Here is a 14,729-nt window from a genome sequence, read left to right as displayed (position 1 = left end):
AGTGTCTTCAGAGTCCCTTGGACAGCAAGAAGATCAAACCAGTCTACCCTAAAGGAAATCAACCCAGAATATTCATTGGAAGGACTGATGCTGAAGATGAAGCTCCAATACTTTAGCCACCTAATGCAAAGAGCCAACTCATTGGAAAAGACCCTGATGCTTGAAAGGTTGAAGAAAGAAGGAGAAGAGGGCAGCAGAGGATGAGATGGTTAGATAGCATCACTGACTCAATAGAAATGAATTTGATTAAACTTCAGGAGATAGTGAAGGACAGGGAAGCCTTGTGTGTTGCAATCCATGGGGTGGCAGAGTCAGACATGACTCAGTGACTGAACAACAAAAACAATGCATTAAAACCATGAAATTCTTGCTATGGCACACAAGTATTGGCTTACTGAATAAAGTGAGCAAATAGTCTGAATGTCTGAATGATAGGCAATAATAACATTGTCCCTAAATTACTTCACTCTCTTTCTCTTGATTCATTCCTTAGTTTCAAAAAAAAAGAAAACCAATTTAAAGAAAAGATGTTTTACTTTTTGAAGATTATATTCTAATTTAGTAAAAGTTTCCACGTATTCTAAAACTTGTATCTATCAAAGAAAAATATTACATCTTATAGTTTGTACTCTTTTAAATCTGTACTTTTGTATTTTAAAATACAAATAAAATCCTTGAGTGATTGTATGAGTGATAGAATTGAAGTAAGCTTGATTTCTTTGTCTTGAAAATCACTGTGCTACCACTTTTTAAAATTGCTAAATTTAGGAAATTGCTGTGCTACAGGAGTTAGAGATGCAAACTGTACCAGAATTAAGCTGGAGTAATTTCAAATCATTAAAAATGTACTCTAGAAATGAATACAGGTAGCTAAATCTGTGCATGCCAGGGATTGAATATACCTATAACTAAGAGTTTTCCATATTAACTTTCAAATTACATACACTGCTTCTTAATGGGTAACAAATGAAAGTATAAAGCAAGTATGAAATGAAATATAAAGCAATAATGAACAAATTGATTGGAATAAGAAATGAAAACCCACTCTAGTACTCTTGCCTGGAAAATTCCACGGACAGAAGAGCCTGGTGGGCTACAGACCAGGGGGTCGCAAAGAGTGGGACACAACTGAGCACACACACAAAAATACTGACAATAAAGTTAAATTTTAAGAATTTCAAAAGCTGATTTGATGTTACATATGCCACTAACTGCGGGCTTCCCAGGTGGCACTAGTGATAGAGTCAGTGATAGATAAGCAAAAATGCAGGTTCGATCCCTGGGCCAGGAAGATCCCCTGAAGGAGGGCATGGCAATCCACCACAGTGTTCTTGCCTGGACAATCCCATGGACAGAGGAGCCTGGCAGGCTGCAGTCCATAGGGTAGCAAAGTCAGACACAACTGAAGCAACTTTGCAATCACTCACATGCCACTAACTACAGCAACCATCTTTTTACTTTAAATAATTTTTTTTTCAGGGAGGAATGGTTTCTTATGCATGATGGTTAGAATTTCCAGTGCAGCGGTCTGTAATAAGAAGCAGAGTGGCTAACAGTTGATTTAACTATTTTAGAATTCTCCATATATAAGGAATCATCTTTTCACCTGCATTAAGACACTAATTTAACTGTCTTGTCCTTGGCACAAAATTGAGTTTTATAAAGTAAGAGAAAAAATGCAATGCTGTTATTGACTATGAAACAATGAGACTTTTAAAAGCAGCAGAAATGCCAATGAAATTGTAACTGCTTTTATATTGAGCAGCTAAGTTAAGTCGCTTCAGTCGTGTCCGATTCTGTGCAACCCCATGGACTGCAGCCCACCAGGCTCCTCCGTCCCTGGGATTCTCGAGGCAAGAATACTGGAGTGGGTTGCCATTTCCTTCTCCAATGCATGAAAGTGAAAAGTGAAAGTGAAGTCTCTCAGTCGTGTCCGACTCCTAGCGACCCCATGGACTGCAGCCTACCAAGCTCCTCCATCCACAGGATTCTCCAGGCAAGACTACTGGAGTGGGGTGCCATTGCCTGCTCCAAACAACAACAAAAATAAGCACCAATAGTTCTTTGAATTCTAAAGGTCCACATATTGCATCTTCAGCTACTTTATAGTAATATAAGTGAGAATACTGGACAGTTGAATTATCGATGCATTAGCACCTCATTTGGTTTTGCTGCTGGTCGACTTCAGGAGGGTGTCTGGTGATGGGACATGAGGGATGAAATCTAGCCTACCTTGTTCTTGCCAAGCTATGAACTCAGACATATGACTGCATCTAACCAGAGGAAGTGGCATATTGTACTAGTTAGCGTAAAGACATGTATTTTCTTAAGGTATATCCCATAGGGCTGCATTTACCCAGAGGGCGTACCAAATTCTGCTTTGTTCAAATATTCCCTTTAGATTACTGAAATATCTGTAACTAAAAGAGATAATTTTAACCTTCACTTTTCTACAGGTCAATTTCTTAGACAGAAATTCACCCAGTATTTTATTAAAAATTCTTTTGACATTTTGTTTCTTATGTAAATCATGTAATAGATAAAGAAACAATGCAGAAGGTCTCTTGTCCATCCCTCCAATTCTATTCTGAAATCACTATTTTTGACACATCTAATGAATAGCTTCATATCAATAATATTTCTTCATATTTTCACAACTACCATTACACATTGTCTGCTAGTTGAGGATGTACTTTCTAACACATTCATATTTTGATAGTTTTTTTGTATAGTTCTTCTTTGTCTCTTGAGTATCTGACCTTTTCCCTACTGAGAAACATCTATCTGGCTTAGGGTTTAGAGAACATGAATATTTGCTTCAGGAAAAAAAAAAAAAAAGCAAGGAGAAAGAATAAGATAATAATCAGCTTCTTATCTGCCAAATAGGATTATCTCAAAAGACTATTGTCTTGAGATCCATGCAACTGTCTTTAAAAAGAAATTCTAAATTGATTTAACCTCATCCTTGTTCTACACTTGCATTCTTTATTTCTTATGTCAACATAGAGTTTTCCAAATGTATAGGAAAACCATGCCTGTATCTAATAATGACTCAACAATAAACTGAAGGCAGAAAGAAGGAGAGAATGACACATGGAAAACCTCTTCATTGGATTCTGGGAGTTAAAGGGACAGGAACAGTGAGAAGGGGATAGGAAAGCAAGACTGTCAGACAACTATGTTTCCTAGAAGGGAGTTATATTAGAAATGTAGTGGAGACAATTGGCACAGAATGGACTTTTACCCTTGGCTCCTGTAGTAGGGAAAATGACCACTCAAAGATGTCCACATGCTCATCCCTGGAACCTGTGAAGATGTTACCTTACTATGCTGGTGTGACTAAAATAAAGATTTTGAGATGGGGAGATTATCCTGGATTACCTTTGTGGGCCCAATGTAATTACAAGGGACCTTATAAGTAGAGGCAGGAAAAAGAGAGCAAGAGATGTGAAAATGTTAATCTGTTGGTTTTGAAGATGGAGGAAGGAGCCAAGAACTAAACAATGCAGGTGGCCTCAAATAATGCAGGTGGCATGCTTAAGCATGCCACAAAGGTAACAAGAGATTCTCCTAGGAGCCTCCAGAACAAATGCAAACCTGCTGACACCCTTACTTTACTAAAGTGAAACCTATTTCAGTCATCTGACCTCTAGAATTATAAAATAATAACCTCATGTTGTTTTAAACATGAGGTTTATTAACTGCATGGTAATTTGTTACAGGAGCAATAGGATACCAATATAGTTCCCTTCAGAACTCGGGCAATGACTGCAGGGCCACCCTCCCACCATATCACTTTAACATTGCCAACTTATTCAGGCAAATGGAGTCTGACATAAGGCTTTCCAAGCCCTCTGCATTTCATTTGTGGCACGGATGCAAAATAGATAAGTAATGAATTGGCTGTGAGGACTCCCAGAGGAGATATTCCACATCAGAGCCTAGCCATGGTGTGACAGTTAGCCGGAAGGATACACAATGTAGCTGCATCTCACAGTTTTCAGCCAGAGGGACCCAAAGTGAGGCCATATCAGCCACGAAGAGGTATCAGACTCTGAACAAGCTGAGAGAAAAAACAGGCTCTACATTTAGTCAGCCATAGAATCAGAACAGCAATCAAACACTAGGTGAGAGTGAAAATGGAATAGTCCAAGTCATAAAGATAGATTTTTTTTTTCTGTGCCTATGAGTGTGAGGCAGATGTGTTTATGACAAAAGCACAGCTACTTAAACTACATCTCTCTTTGTTCCTCCTTCTATTAGTTATATTGGCGTTCATATGTTCTCTTCTAATTACCTCTGCCTCTGCAGAAAACTTTTACTATTTCTTTTTCTATAAACCACAGACACTATCTTTTGAGGCTCTACATCATTAGGTGAGAACCTTAGCACCTTAGCACGTTTTCATTCCCTTCACTTCTCCTCACATCCTCTCATCTCCTAAATTCTTTACTTTCATATCTTCTAGTAAACATAGTTTTCTGAAATTGATTCTAGAAACTTAAAACTAGTAACATTATTCAGATAACTTGGATGATACAAATAAGATTTTTTAATATAGTGCCAAGCAAAAATGCAATTGCGTTGCATTTTAATGTGACCCTAATTCTGAACTCTGATTATTCTACAGATAATGTACGTAGCATCAAGTTCAAGTGAACATCCATTTTCACCATCTATCAATTGCCTTCATTGTAAATTGAGGCTTTTCAGAATTCCCATTTTTTTCAAAGGTTGCTACTTGTATATGGTTTTCGAATGTCTCTTTATTTTCTTCTAGGTTAAATCCATATATATTTATTTTCATATCTTCTCTCTTGGTTTAATATCTTGTTTTGTTGGAAATAAATTCTCTATTGAATTCTTTAGTAAACAAACATGCAATATAAATGTAAATCACAAAAGAAAATGCCTTTATTCTTTCCTTGCTTTTAATTTTTTTCATTTGGAACAGAATTCTAGATAGAAAATAATTTTTTTAAAGTAAAAGCATCAGTCCATTGTTGTCTAAAGTCCAATGCTACCGATAAGACATCTGATAATATTCTTACTTCAGTTCACTTGTATTTAAATTTTTGATTTGTTTGTTATGTTTTAGTTTACTTATTTTTAGTACTTTTAATTTCCTCACAGAAGCTTTTAAGTGTTCCCTCTAACTTTCTTTGTTGTTTTAATTTTGCTAATGCATATTCATTGCACAAGGCCTAAGTTGACACTTTCAATTTGAAGATTTTTTTTCCTTTAGATCCAGAAATTTCTCTTTCTATAATCTCTTTGACAACTTACCTCCTCAAGTTTTTCTATCCTCTTTCTAGAATTTCGACTAATCTGATTTTTTAAATCCTAGATTGATTCCTTGTATCTCTTTCCTCTATTCTGTTTCATTTTTTCCTACTTAGCTTAAGTTTCCTCAACTTCATTTTCCAATTTTCTATTGATTTCTTACCTTATTTATAAAATATATCACAAATAAGAATAGTTTATAAATCATAAGTATATAGCTTAATGAATTTTCACAAAATATACCTGTGCAGCTATCATGCTGGTCAATAAATAGAATATATCCCTGAACTCAGAAGTTCTGGTTGTGTCTGATTTCAGTCACTAACCCCTCATATGTAAACAGTACTGTGATACTGTTATATTTGCTGGGCATGGAAATATAATTAGATATATGCAAATATTACTCAGATCTGGTTCAGAAATTAATAAATTTGAGTACATATTCTTTTTTGCCTTTTTTATTTCACTCAATGTTTGTGAATTGACCCATTTTATTATATATAGGTATAGTTTATTAATTTTCTGATAATAAACTACTTTGCTGAATACTGTGATCAGCATGTACATGTGAAGAAAATACCTAAGGCCAAGGAAACCATCATCCAAAATAACCCTGTGGAAATATTTGCAAACAGGATTATGAACAGTCCCTCTCCCTATACTGCCCAGCATGTGACAGGTACTTCATACATATCTACTGAAAGAGATGCAAGTTTTAGATCAACAATATTGGATAGTAAAAATTAGCTATTTTTAGTAAGGCCAAATATAATTTAAAGAAATAACTTCCTGTGAAAATAAATAACCATCAATGAAACCACAGCTGTAGACAGAAGTCAAAATTCTCTTAACCACCCCCCCAAAATCTTCTAGAATACGAGAGACATAATGTTCTTACTCAAATTTGGAAAGTAAATTGGAATCTCCACTTGGAGACTCCACTTGAAGTGAAACTCCACTTCAAGTTATTTGAAAAATAACTTGACATCATTTAATAGGCTTGAGCTATACATAGCCAATGACTGAGAGGTATAAATCTCAGAGGAACTCTAGCTCCTCTAAAATGTGTCATCGTTAGGACACAAATTCAACTTAGGTCAATGTAGAATTGTTTCTAAAAGAACAAAATGAAAACAATTCAAAGATCTACTTTAGGTAAATAAATTAAAAATTATGATCTAATGAAATAATTAATATATAGAAGCTAGGCGTATATGTACCCATTCGGATAATTCTCAAAAATATTCCATTAAGTGAAATATATGATAGAAGGAAATTTCACACAATTCTTCATATAATGGCATTTGAGTACATTAAATAAACATATACAACAATATGCATAGTAATGGATTCATTTATATGAAGCAAAATTTATAAAAAGGGCTGAAAAAATGTACAGGCAGTATATGGCAGTGGTTTCTTCCACAGAAAAAGGAAATTGAATGCCTTGGGGAGGATGGTAAGCAAAAATTGTATCCTCAATTTTATCCGTAATGTTTTATTTCTATCACATAAAAACAAAGAATGGTAAGGAATACTGCAAACTGTTACTGTTTATGATATTTGGGTACACAGATATTTGTTATTTCCTATTTACTTTTTCTGAATTTAATTATCATAAATTTTATAACTTAAAATTAAAAAAATAAAAATACATAGTGCTCAAATATCCTTTATGTTTTTTTATCATTTATATTTTTAATAATCTTAACCATATAGTACCAACCTCAATATACAAGAATAAGACATCTGTTTGAACTATGGTATATCGCGCAAAGGTAAATAGCTTATAAATAGTATTACAAGGAATCACTTAATACTGAAAGATTTTCACGATATATCATATAGCTGGTCACCCCTCCAAAATTTAACTAGCAGCAAGAGCACTGGGAATTTTTATTTTTACTCTTGTTTATGTTGTTGACAGCTACTCTGAAAAAGAGATGTGTGAGAAGTAGGCGTTAGAAGGTAGGTGTTGGAAGATTGAATCAAAAAAAGTTATATAGTTATTTTCACATATTTCCAGGAATGGAAAATCTGTCCTTGAGTTTGTAACGATTGTGTCCTTCTCACTGCCTGGAGAGATTATATGTTTGTGTTTTCTAAAGCTCTTGATAGACTTTCTAGCTCTACCGTGAAAGAGGAATAGGATTTTAAAAAAGGAAGTAAGTACCCTGAAGAGAGACTAGAATGGAGGGAAGTCCAGTTTAGGATTATTCTAACACATTGCTCCACTGTGAAGATAGAAGAGCTTACGAATGACCAGAGCAATGTCAAGATTAGTGGGGAATATAATAAATTGTCATCCAAGACTCAAGGTTCTCTGCCTGTAGCATCCAGGCAGATGTACCATGACAGGTGATACACACGTAAATGTGATTTGACGCTGTCAGTGATTTAAAACCTAGACTGCTGATTACCTGGTTATTACATGAATTGCTTCATTTTCAAGCCCGTTATTTGAGACTCCACATGTCACTCATCATGCTGCATAGGGGAGATCTACTAATTAAACCTCAGGATACTTGTAAATTATGGGAAACCACTGTGTATCTCTCCATAAATTAGTTTTGGAGGGAGGGAAACTGCCTGCTGAAATACAAGCCCCTTCTTTGGAGAGTCATCTTTACACTTACTTGGAGATTTTTTTGAGTAAGTAAAATTAGTATTTTTTAATCTTACCTTTCACAGGCTGAAAATTTGTAATAATTATGCATTTTATACTTTAAGAATTCTCTTCTCTCCTGCTAGTCTGAGGATCAATTCATTTTTAATATCTTAATAGAATTGTGGTTCTGCTACTGGAAATGTGATATGATTCAATACAGAAACTTCAAAATAGAAGATCATGTTAACTCTTGAGGATGCAAGTTTATCTAGCATACCAGTGGAAAGAGAGCCTTTTTTCTCACCAAACTTAATTTGAGGTACATTATAGGCTTTCAATAAATAAAGAACTCCATGAAAAAGATAACATTTGAACTGAATCAGAGATGATTATGCTAGAGCATAGTTGGCATAGGTGACACTAGAACAAAGGCAAAGGGAAAGGAAAGCATGTTTATGAAATCAAAAGTTGCAATTATTCTGAACTCAAACAAGGGTGAATTCTTATTTCCTTGTGCATAACTTAGGATTTTAAAGTCTTTCTAGTAGTTCTAAAAATATTTAGGACATTAATGGACTCATCTTAAGCATGTACAGGCTTTCTAAATATATATTCATATTCATCTAATTGGCAAATAAATCACTTTACATTTGTCTAACTGAGTGCTCTATGATTTTTACAAAGTATCATTAATGATTGTATTTGGGCAATGTTATTCACTTTATACATGAGGCAACTAGCATTAAAATGTAGTTAGAGAAGTACATGTTACTCTCTATATTTCATTTGATTCTTATTGTTGTGTAGAATTCCACTGAAGAACCATACGTGAATACCTTTATCCGTTTTGTTAGCATATGGATAGTTTCAAGTTTGGGGCAATTAAGATCACCACTGATATCAGCACTCTTACATTTGTTTGGTGGTATACAATACTACCTAAGAATTAATCAAGGGGTCTTAGAGTATTCATGTTTTTAACTCTGTGTTAAAAATGCTACAATTAAAATTGTTTAAAAGGAAAATGAAAGATAGCCTTTTTAATTTCAAAACTTAGGCAGGAATTTATATCAGGTATCAGTGTGTAGAAAATTTTAATAATAATTTAGAAAGTGACTTTCCTAAGTCATATGACTGCTGCTGCTGCTGCTGCTAAGTCGCCTCAGTCGTGTCCGACTCTGTGCGACCCCATAGACGGCAGCCCACCAGGCTCCGCCATCCCTGGGATTCTCTAGGCAAGAACACTGGAGTGGGTTGCCATTTCCTTCTCCAATGCATGAAAGTGAAAAGTGAAAGTGAAGTTGCTCAGTCGTGTCCGATTCTTAGGGACCCCATGGACTGCAGCCTACCAGGCTCCTCCATCCATGGGATTTTCCAGGCAAGAGTACTGGAGTGGGGTGCCACTGCCTTCTCCGAGTCATATGACTAGCAATTATCAAAGATAGAACTTAAAACTTTTATTCCAAGTCCAAGAGTAAATTGGGTCCAATTCTTATTTAATCTATAAATTATCCAAATGAATGCAAATCACATCAGGATAAAAGGAGAATTGAAGTTACCTATTAACTCAGCATGGTATTGAGTCAGTTACAATTCATTTGAATCAGTATTTTTAACCTAAATGCAGATGTACATTGTTTTGGAAAAATAACATTTAACTCTCAAATTAGTTTATCTTCATAATCATCTTTCCTAGGTTGGTAAGGATATTTAGAACAACAAGATAATGAATTGGTATATTTCCAAAAGCATTTCCCATTACTTATTGACCACTGGAGAAAAATAAGGCTACTAGAGGATTATAAAAGCTGACTCTTTTTTGATAATTTCTATTTAAAGCCACAAAGCTTATACAATCACAGGCTGAAAAGAAAAAGATATTTCATTTGTGACTGAATTACCAAATAATAGAATACCATAGAGAATAAAACCACATTTTAGGTAGGTGAATCAATGAATACAAGTTGTCTTCTTTTTTTTTTTTTTTTAAATCAGAGTACATCATTTCAATAGTATGATTTTTTTTTTAATTCTACTAGCAGGTTTGAATTTAAGAACCTGGAAAAAGATGTCACTAGCTTGTACACTTAAAAGCCATACTTTAGTCTTTACTTACTCATTGTGTCCTTTTATCGTTGTAGAAGGTTGGTTTTCTGGAGAGCTGGAAAACTTGCATCAGATGCATTGCTCAGGAAGGGCTAAGGCCTACCAATGCTCTCTCCTCTCATCCAGCCTCACTGGGACCATTTGCAAAGATTTAGAGAGCCTGATGTCTGTAAACATTTCTATAAAAGGAAAATCAAGGAATTTAAATTCTTTGTATAGGCTTGGATAAATATATTGGGACCACATTCTCATCTTACTGGGCATAGTTCAGTTCAATTCAGTTCAGTCGCTCGGTCGCGTCCAACTCTTTGCGACCCCATGAACTGCAGCATGCCAGGCCTCCCTGTCCATCACCAACGCCCGGAGTCCACCCAAACCCATGTCCATTGAGTCAGTGATGCCATCCAACCATCTCATCTTCTGTTATCCCCTTCTCCTCCTGCCCTCAATCTTTCCCAGCATCAGGGTCTTTTCAAATGAGTCAGCTCTTCGCATCAGGTGGCCAAAGTATTGGAGTTTCAGCTTTAGCATCAGTCCTTCCAATGAATATCCAGGACTGATTTCCTTTAGGATGGACTGGTTGGATCTCCTTGCAGTCCAAGGGACTCTCAAGAGTCTTCTCCAACACTACTGTTCAAAAGCATCAATTCTTCTGTGCTCAGCTTTCTTGATAGTCCAACTCTCACATCCATACATGCCTACTGGAAAAACCACAGCCTTGACTAGACGGACCTTTGTTGACAAAGTGATGTGTCTGCTTTTTAATATGCTGTCTAGGTTGGTCATAACTTTCCTTCCAAGGAGTAAGCTAATAGATATCTATTATCCCTTCTTATCAAACTCTTATTCATTCAAACTATTTTCTGTTTAAATTTTGAAGTGCTTAGTTCTAAATATCTTAACTGTCTCCATAAAACATGGAGTTTTGAATATTTCCAATGTTTTAAATGTTTCCAAATTCTAATTAATAGCTTTCCTTCAGTTATTGCTCCCAATTAACCTCTATATTTTCTTTAATACAAAAACATTGTACTTTCTATTATTTGCATTTTAATCTCACTAATAACCTTTTTCATCTCCATCTTTTGATTGCAAATCTAATTATTTTGAGATTACTATCACCTAAGTGTTGTAAAACCACTGTTATCAACAATTTCTTTTCATTAAAAAATTAAAATTTACCTTATCATTGTTCACTGCTCAGCATCCTGTTATATGAAGTGACCCTGAGTGGCTTTATAAACTTGTCAGTTATTTCAGAAGCCTTAGCCCCAGATTCTCTAAATATATCCAGATGCACTAGATGAGTTTTTATTGAATCAAGCTGAAGAGTTTTATGTCCAGCAATATGCACCCAGAATTTAAGTTTTTCTGTTGAATAAGTCTATTATCACATCTTGTGGCTCATATGGTGAAGAATCTGCCCACAGTGAGGGAGACCCAGGTTCAGTCCTTGGGTAGGGAAGATGCCCTAGAGGAGGAAATGGCAACCCACTCCAGTATTCTTGCCTGAAGAATCCCATGGACTGAGGATCCTGATAGTAATTACAGTACATGGGGTCACAAAGAGTTGGACGTGACTGAGAAACACTTAACTATAAATATACCTATCAAAACAAAGCAGTAACATTCTCATGTTTGTAAACACTCATACACACACACAAAGTAAACATTTAAAGAATAATAATAATCTTGCCCAGTTATTTTTCAGGAATTATGCTAAGCTCTTGGAAGTAAAGAGGATTATTTTATTTAATCTTTACAAAACTGTATGCCATAGGCACTAGGATTTATCCCATTTTACAAAAAAAAAAAAACCCTAACTCTTTCCTGTTAGCTGTGTTCACCACCCCAACTCAGTTGCTTCTGTAAATTTATCTCTGTCTACTCTGCTTTCCCCCTGCCTTATATACTCCCTAGTTTTCCTCCAACCCTCCAACCCAAACTCTTTAGGCATGGTCCCACCACAAGGTCATTGTATACTCCCTCCATTACCTCAAAATTTAAGCATCTGGAACAGAATCCACTTCACAAGTGTTTTTAATGACTTAATGTTCTTTTCATCTCAGAATCTGAAAAAAGGTATGTCACAGTCAACATATTGTTTCTGAAATACCATAAAGAAGATCTCAGGCATACCTCCCCACAAAAAGCAAGAGGATCATTTTCTACCACAAAAACTCATGACAAAGAAGAAACTCAAATTGAATACAGTCATCCCATTAAATAGAATTTTATCCCCTGACAATTATTAGGGCTTGCCTGATAAAAGAAAATTTAATTTTCCTATCTAGGGAATGGGTCACTTAGTGTTATTTTTTAATAAAAATGACAATAAAATTGATAAAAACCAATTATAGATCTACATATGACTTAGCCCTTTGATAAAAATAGGATAATTTTATAAATGTACCAACATGATATATCAGAAAATCAATTGTATGTAATTTAATTTATTGTATTACTACCTACATCTTTAGAAATATCATTTACATAATTTCCACATTATTTTTACAGAAAAGTTAGAAATGAAGAAACCTCTGTCATGATTTTCTGTTGATTTTTTTTCTTTCCTTTAGTGAATTTTTCCTGTGATTGCACATGCAATAGAGTTTAATTTATTTTTTATCATAAGGACTGGTGCCCAGCAGAATTTTTTTTCCCTCTTAAGGCACTATCTCATAATGGTAGACTCATAACAACTTATATACAATTAAAATTAATAAACTAATCTGTACTTCCCCACAAAGTCTGTTCATTTGATCTTAGATGAAATTATTTTATTATAAAAGCATCTCCTGTATTTATGCTACTGCTGTATTTCTAGTGCTAGCTAAATAATTCAAAATCAACTAAGTCAATTTCAATCACAAGTACATTAAAAAATAGATTAAGAATTTATGCTGATATTTTTAGTAAAATGATCCAATCATTTCTATGACACTATTTTTCTCTTTGTGACAAAGATAATAAATACTGAATTGCAGTTACTTTTTTAATAATAATACCAAAATGTGTTCATCAAATTTAGAACTGTCCTTTACAGATTTACTGAGAAAAGTGGAAATCCTATTCAAACAATATCACTAAATCTTAAAATATTTCAGAAGTGTTCATTTGGATTTATCACCAGAGCCATAGAATTAAACACAAGAAACAAAACGAATATTCTAGTTTAAAGTATGAATATAACTTTCATTGTTCCTTTTATATTTTCTCCTTTCTTCCTACCATTTAATTTAGTTCAATTCAATCCATCCCATTTCCCAAAATTCTTCCAGCTTCAGCATTGCACAATGGAGCCATATGAACTATATGACATAGAATGATAGGAGAAAGTTAATAAACATATGGTTTTTGCTGTTGTTTAGCTGATAAGTCATGTCCAGATCTTTTGAGACCCCATGGACTGTGGCCCACAAGGCTTTTCTGTCCATGAGATTTCCAGGCAAAATACTGGAGTGGGTCGCCATTTCCTTTTCCAGGGGATCTTCCTGACACAGGGATCAAACTCAGGTCTTCTGCAGTGGCAGGCACATTCTTTACCACTGAGTCACCAAGGAAGCCCCAAACACATGGTAATTACATAATAAATGTGGTTATGGATAACATGGTTGTAAATAATAGCATAATTAAATTTCCAGAGTCAAAGGCTTCTTGTATAGTCTATACAAGGGGGAGTGTAATGTAATAAATATATCATTGCTTTTATCTGAAATTGTTCTAATAAATTTCATGTATTTTAAAAGCTAAATAAGAAAACATAAATCAAAGTCTCAGCAAACTATAAAAGACAATTATCAAAGATAACAGAAATAAAAAGACAGTACTTAAACTTCTATGTTGAAAGCTGTGATCTCACCATGTGAAATGTTTTAGAAAATGTCATTTAAATGAATAGTACTTCAGCATAGGGAGACTTATTTCAAAAGACAGAAATAACAAAACAAATGCTCCTGGATCAAGTACACAACAATGTTCATGAGACTAGAAAGACAAAGTTGGCATATACTGTTCATAATGTATGAAAGTTTTAGATAAATCAATTTAGATCTTTGATTTCCTGAACCAATAGAATTTTTAAAAGAAAAAGAAATGGAAAAAGGCAAAATGGTTGTCTGAGGAGGCCTTAGAAATAGCTGACAAAAGAGGAAAAATGAAAGGCAAAAGAGAAACAAAAAGATACACCCATCTGAATGCCGAGTTCCAAAGAATAACAGGGAGAGATAAGAATACCTTCCTAAGTGATCAATGCAAAGAAATAGAGGAAAACAATAAAATGGGAAAGACTAGAGATCTCTTCAAGAAAATTAGAGATACCAAGGGAACATTTCACACAAAGATGGGCACAATAAAGGACAGAAATGGTATGGACCTAACAGAAGCAGAAGATATTTAGAAGAGGTGACAAGAATACACAGAAGAACTATACAAAAAAGATCTTAATGACCCAGATAACCTCAATGGTGTGTTCACTCACCTAGAGTCAGACATCTTGGAGTGTGAAGGCAAGTGGGAAGCATCACTACAAACAAAGCTAGAGGAGGTGATGGAATTCCATTGAGCTATTTCAAATCCTAAAAGATGATGCTGTGAAAGTGTTGCATTCAGTACACCAGCAAATTTGGAAAACTCAGCAGTGGTCACAGACTGGAAAAGGTCACTTTTACCAATCCCAAAGAAAGGCAATGCCAAATGTTCAAACTACCCTCATGCACTCATTTCACATGCT

At 34.8% G+C, this 14,729-nt stretch overlaps 1 protein-coding gene across 3 annotated transcripts in view; it reads right to left on the bottom strand.

Annotated features, from left to right (window-relative positions):
• LOC145514141 (uncharacterized) overlaps nt 1-14,729 on the bottom strand; it is a 959,076-nt gene that overhangs the window by 743,631 nt on the left and 200,716 nt on the right. For all 3 annotated transcript variants that reach the window (XR_014059866.1, XR_014059862.1, XM_081511229.1), the window contains exons 5-6: nt 11,993-12,069; nt 10,008-10,176 (exon numbers count right to left, since the gene is read on the bottom strand). The gene's annotated coding sequence lies outside the window, so the exon portion shown is untranslated. The remainder of the gene's footprint in view (nt 1-10,007; nt 10,177-11,992; nt 12,070-14,729) is intronic.

This window comes from Giraffa tippelskirchi, chromosome 7, assembly GCF_054371585.1.
Source record: "Giraffa tippelskirchi isolate mGirTip1 chromosome 7, T2T-mGirTip1v1.2.pri, whole genome shotgun sequence".
NCBI lineage: Eukaryota > Metazoa > Chordata > Mammalia > Artiodactyla > Giraffidae > Giraffa > Giraffa tippelskirchi.
This window is presented reverse-complemented; position numbering and strand designations above follow the sequence as displayed.